The following is a 6,382-nucleotide window of genomic DNA, read 5'->3' on the forward strand; positions in this document are numbered from 1 at the left end:
TAGAAGGTGGTGTACAATTGATTGCCTTCCAGTAGAAACAGAAGCGCAAGCCTCTGTGGCCCTTCGCTCCCAGAGACCTGTGTGCCTCTCTAATATGGTGATGGGATGTTGTCCTGGAAGAACTCCAGATAAGTGCACTGCACAGACTAGCTGAAGGGACCTTGAGCCAAGAATTTACAGGGGAGAGTGAGCTTATAAATTGGCCTCATGTCTGGTTCTCCAAATGCCTGTCCTGCAACAGTGATGGTAATTGAGCTGTTCATCAAAACCACCAAAAGCCTCTACATCTGGATTGTCATTCTTCCTAGAAGGTAAGACTTTCTTTCCACTTTTATGAAAAAAATAGAAAGAAATTATTTTAAAAGTTGAATAAATACAGAGCTGGTTCCCTTTAACACTGAATATGCAGTTTTTTGTGGATAATCGAACATTTATGATATTGTTCATTATGAAAAATTGACTACCTTCTTCCCTTTGCAGACATAAAGCCCCTTACCTGCCTCTTGATTAATAGAAATATGAAAGGGGGAGAGTAGTTTCAGTGTGAAGTCTCCTTGGCAAATATTGGTTATTCTTGTGACATAGGTACACAAGGAAAGATTTGTGATGATATAGAATGACATCAAGCAAAGTGAGGCACTCATCCATTGTCTTCCTCCCTGTGGACTTTGCAGCTCAACAGTGCAGCACTTCCCTCTTTGCTATACAGCAGGGGAGATTAAGCCACCTAAGACCTGCGCCAATGGTGGTGTGTCAGTGTTCAGGGCTCTTATTTTACTACCACAATAGTTGGCCAGACACACGAATGCTAAATAATGTGATCACTTGTATCAGTTTGCTGCTTTGTTTTAATTCTGGAAGAACACTTATCCACTACTTAACACATAATAGTTTTATTTTGGCAAACATTCAAAAAGCAATTGGTTATTACCATGGATGCCAAGAGCCCAAGCCACTTAATGTCTTTAAACTGAAATATATAATATTGGCTTGAGAACAGGCGTAATGGCCTAGGGTTCTCAGAAGTAAGTTTTATTTTCTAGTCAGCATATTGAAGGGAAAATCAGAAAATTTCTTTTTCTTTCTTTTTTTAAAAAATTTTTTATTAAGGCATTATTGTTGTAAACTCTTATGGAGGTTTCATATGAAAAAACAATGTGGTTACAACATTTACTCATACTATCAAGTACCCACCCATACCCCAGTGCAGTCACTGTCCATCAATGTAGTAAGATGTCACAGATTCACTTTTTGCCTTCTCTGTGCTACACTGTTTTCCCCATGACCTCCCACACCATGTGTACTAAACATAATACTCTTCAATCCCTTTCTTCCTCCCTACCCATCTGCCCTCCCCCACCCCTTTCCTTTGGTAACCATTTGTCCCTTTGCGGAGTCTCTGAGTCTGCTGCTATTTTGTTTCTTCAATTTTGATTCTTTGTTATACACCACAAATGAGGGAAATCATTTGGTACTTGTGTTTCTCTGCCTGGCTTATTTCACTGAGCATAATATCTTCCAACTTCATCCATGTTGTTGCAAATAGTAGGTCTGTTTCTTTCTTATGGCTGAATAGTATTCCATTGTGTATATGTACCACTACTTCTTTATCCATTCATCTACTGATGGACACTTAGGTTGCTTCCATATCTTGGCTGTTGTAAATAGTGCTGTGATAAACATAGGGGTGCATATGTCTTTTTGAATCTGAGAAGTTGTATTCTTTGAGTAAATTCCAAGGAGTGGGATTCCCGGGACAAATGGTATTTCTATTTTTACTTTTTTGAGGAATTGCTTTCCACAAATGGCTCCATATTGCTTTCCACAATGGCTAAACTAGCTTACATTCCCACCAGCAGTGTAGAAGGGTTCCCCTTTCTCTGCATCCTTGCCAGCATTTGTTGTTCTTAGTCTTTTCGATGCTGGACATCGTTACTGGTGTGAGGTGATATCTCATTGTGGTTTTAGTTTGCATTTCCCTGATGATTACTGATGTGGAGCATCTTTTCATGTGTCTGTTGGCCATCTGAATTTCTTTGGAGAATTGTCACTTCATAACCTTTGCCCACTTTTTCATCAGGTTATTTGCTTTTTGGGTGTTGAGGCTTGTGAGTTCTTTGTATATTTTGGAGGTTAACCCCTTGTCAGATATGTCATTTACAAATATATTCTCCCATACTGTAGGATGCTTTTTTGTTCTGTTGGTGTCCTTTGCCATACAGAAACTTTTAGTTTGATGTAGTTACATGTATTCATTTTTGCTTTTGTTTCCCTGCTTGAGGAGATGCATTCAGGAAGAAGTTACTCATGCTTACATTCAGGAGATGTTTGCTTATGTTGTCTTCTAAGAGTTTTATGGTTTCATGACTTACATTCAGGCCTTTGATCCATTTCGAGTTTACTTTTGTGTGTGGGGTTAAACAATAATCCGGTTTAATTCTCTTGCATGTAGATGTCCTGTTTTGCCAACACCAGTTGTTGAAGAGGCTGTCATTTCCCCATTGTAGTCCATGGCTCCTTTATCATATATTATTTGACTATGTATGCTTGGGTTTATATCAGGATTCTCTAGTCTGTTCCTTTGGTCTAGTCTTGTGTTCTGTTCTTGTGCCAGTACAAAATTGTCTAGATTACTGTGACTTTGTAGTAGAGCTTGAAGTTGTGCACATAATCTCCCCAGCTTTATTCTTTCTTCTCAGGATTGCTTTTGCTATTTGGTGTCTTTTGTGGTTCCATATGAATTTTAGAACTATTTTCCCTAGTTCGTGAAGAATGCTGTTGGTATTTTGATAGGAATTGCATTGAATCTGTAGATTGCTTTAGGCAGGATGGCCATTTTAACAATACTAATTGTTCCTATCCATGAGCATGGGATGTGTTTCCATTTATTGGTACCTTCTTTAATTTCTCTCCTGAGTGTCTTGTAGTTTTCAGAGGGCTGGTCTTTCACTTCCTTGGTTTGGTTTATTCCTAGGTATTTTATTCTTTTTGATGCAACTGTAAATGAATTGTTTTCTGATTCCTTTTTCTGCTAGTTCATTATTAGTATATAGAAATGCCACAGATTTCTGCATATTAATTTTGTGTCCTGCAACTTTGCTGAATTCTGATATTAAATCTAGTAGTTTTGAATTGGACTCTTTGGAGTTTTTTATGTAGAATATTGTGTCATCTGCATACAGGGACAGTTTAACTTCTTCCTTACCAATCTGGATGCCTTTTATTTCTTTGTGTTGTCTAATTGCCATGGCTAGGACCTCCAGTACTATGTTGAATAAAAGTGGGGAGAATTGGCATCCTTGTCTTGTTCCCGATCTTAAAGGGAAACCTTTCATCTTCTCACTGTTCAGTATAATGTTGTCTGTGTGTTTGTCATATATGTCCTTTATTATGTTGAGGTACTTGCCCTCTATACCCATTTTGTTGAATTCCTATCATGAATGGATGTTGAATTTTATGAAATGCTTTTGCAGCATCTATGGAGATGATCATGTGGTTTTTGTCCTTTTTGTTGATGTAGATGAATTTTTTAATGTTGTGCATCCTTGCAGCCCGGGAATAAATCCTACTTGATCATAATGGTGATCTTTTTGATGTATTTTTGATTTCGGTTTGCTAATATTTTGTTGAGTATTTTTGCATCTATGTTCATCGTGGATATTGGTCTGTCATTTTCTTTTTTTGTGGTGTCTTTGCCTGATTTTGGCATTAAAGTGATGCTGGCCTCATAGAATGAGTTTGGAAGTATCCCCTCTTGTTCTACTCTTCGGAAAACTTTAAAGAGGTAGTTTTTAGGTCTTCACTAAATACTTGATAAATTTCAGTGGTAAAGCCATTTGTTCTTAGGTAGTTTTTGATTGCCAATTCAATTTCTTTGCTGGTAATTGGTCTGTTCATATTTTCTCTTTCTTCATGGGTCAGCCTTGAAAGGTTGTATTTTTCTAAAAAGTAGTCCATTTCTTTTAGGTTATCTAGTTTGTTAGCATATACATTTTCATAGTAATCTCTTGTAATTCTTTGTACTTCTGTGGTATCTGTAGTGATTTTTCCTTTCTCATTTCTGATTCTGTTCATGTGTGTAGACTCCATTTTTTTTTATGTCTACCTAGGAGTTTATCCATTTTGATTATTTTCTCTAAGAACCACCTCTTGCTTGCTTTCACTGATTCTTTTTATTGTTTTTTTATCTTGATTTTATTTACTTCTGCTCTAATCTTTATAATGTCCCTCCTTCTACTGACTTTGGGCCTCATTTGTTCTTCAGTTTTTAGTTTTGTTAGTTGTGAGTTTAGACTGTTCATATGGGATTGTTCTTCTTTCCTGAGGTAGGCCTGTATTACAATATACTTTCCTCTTAGTAAGGCCTTTGCTGCTGTGTCCCACAGATTTTGTGTTGTTGAATTATTGTTGTAATTTGTCTCCATATATTGCTTGATCTCTGTTTTTATTTGGTCATTGATCCATTGGTTCTTTAGAAGCATGTTGTGAAGTCTCCATATGTATGTGGGATTTTTCATTTTCTTTGCATAATTTATTTCTAGTTTCATACCTTTGTGATCTGAGAAACTGGTTGGTTCAATTTCAATCTTTTTGAATTTACCGAGGCTCTTTTTGTGGCCTAGTGTATGATCTATTCATGAAAATGTTCCATGTGAACTTGAGAAGAATGTGTATTCTGACTTCCTTCCCACAGAATAAAATTGGAATGATCAGGAAAGGTGACTCACCATGAAGAAGCAATGAAAGGGGCAAATTTTAGCACTCCAGCAGGTTTTATCTTGCTCGTCTTTTCTGACCAGCCCCAGCTGGAGATGGTTTTCCTTATGGTCATCTCCCTCATATACCTTGTGACACTGATGAGGAACACAGCCATCATGCTGGTTTTGTATTTTAATTCCAAACTCCACTGCCCCATGTATTTCTTCCTCTCTAATCTCTCCTTCCAGGACTTCTGTTTCACTACTAGTGTTGTCCCACAAATGCTTTGGAGTCTCAAGGGCCCTGAGAAGACCATCAGCTACAGTGGCTGTGCAATCCAGCTGTACTTTGCTTTGGGGCTGGGCTCCACAAGAGTGTATTCTCCTCCTGACTGCTATGGCTTATGACCATTTCAATGCTATCTGTCGGCCCCTCCACTGTGGTGTTATCATGTACCCAAAGCTTATCCAGCAACTTGCAGCCATGACCTGGATTACTGGCTTTCTGGGGTCCACAGTTCAGACCGTCCTTGTTTTCCAATTGCCTCTCTGCAGCCACCATAGGGTGGATGATTTTGTGTGTGAATAGCCAGCCCTGATTAAAATTGCCTGTGTGAACACAACCTTTCTGGAAAATGAGCTTTCCATAGCTATTGTCTTCTATGTGGTTACACCTCTGGGGCTTATTCTGGTCTCCTGTGTTTGCATTGTCAGGAGTGTGCTGAGGATAAAATCCACCCAAGGAAGGAGGAAAGCATTTGGGACCTTTGGGTCCCACCTAATTGTTGTGATTTTGTTTTTCAGGAATATGTTTTCTTTCTACATCCAACCCAAAGGCAAATATACACAGAGTTGCAGTAATTTCCTCACCCTGTTCTATACTGTAGTAATACCCTCACTTTATCCTTTGATCTACTACTTGAGTAACACCTTGAGGAACAAGTTTAAGTGGGATCTAAGAGGTTTGGTGGGAAGAGACCCTTGTTAGGGAGAAATGTGAAATATACTTATTCAATCCCTCACCAGAACTACAGGCAGTAGGTGTTCTGTCTGTAGTTCACATGAAAGTGTAAGGGCTCACTGGAGACCCACAATTTTCTAACAATTTGCCTTATTTGCCTTATTCTAACAGGTTGCTTGATTCTTGTTCATTCAGCATACGCATCTGGGATTAAGTACACCATGAGAATTTTCCACCCACAGAAGAAGCCTGCAAGGAATATAAGCCATGAGGCTGAATATTTCTCTTTTATACAGCATAGAATAGCTGTCAATCTCTTTTGATCAAGCATCTAGCTCTATGCCTGGAATCTAAGATGAACATGCAAACACAATTTTAATTAGTCGTTAAATCTGAGTATTTAAATTTTAGAAATGTAAACATTTTTCTTTACAAATAAAATTTATTGTTATTTACATAGTATTCACTTTTATTGATATAATTTCACAGAACTTATAAAATATTTCTTCATATTGAATACAATGCTTTTAATCTGTTCTAATAATATACTTAAAATTGGAGGCAATTTTTTCAGTTTAAAAGCATTGGCTCTGTATGACATATACTGACAATAGTTATTTATTTACAAAATAGTTTCAAGATCCTTGTTGGCCTTATTTGAAGAGCCTGCTTAGACTTACTTGTAACATGTTATGGTTTTGTAAAAAATAAATGCTTTTAAAAG

General features: G+C 37.5%; 1 pseudogene; it reads left to right on the top strand.

Annotated features, from left to right (window-relative positions):
• The first annotated feature begins 4,739 nt into the window (after positions 1 to 4,739).
• LOC140846724 (olfactory receptor 2G3-like) lies at positions 4,740 to 5,685 on the top strand (annotated as a pseudogene).
• The last annotated feature ends 697 nt before the right edge of the window (positions 5,686 to 6,382 follow it).

Source organism: Manis javanica, chromosome 16 (assembly GCF_040802235.1).
Source record: "Manis javanica isolate MJ-LG chromosome 16, MJ_LKY, whole genome shotgun sequence".
Taxonomy (NCBI): Eukaryota; Metazoa; Chordata; class Mammalia; order Pholidota; family Manidae; genus Manis; species Manis javanica.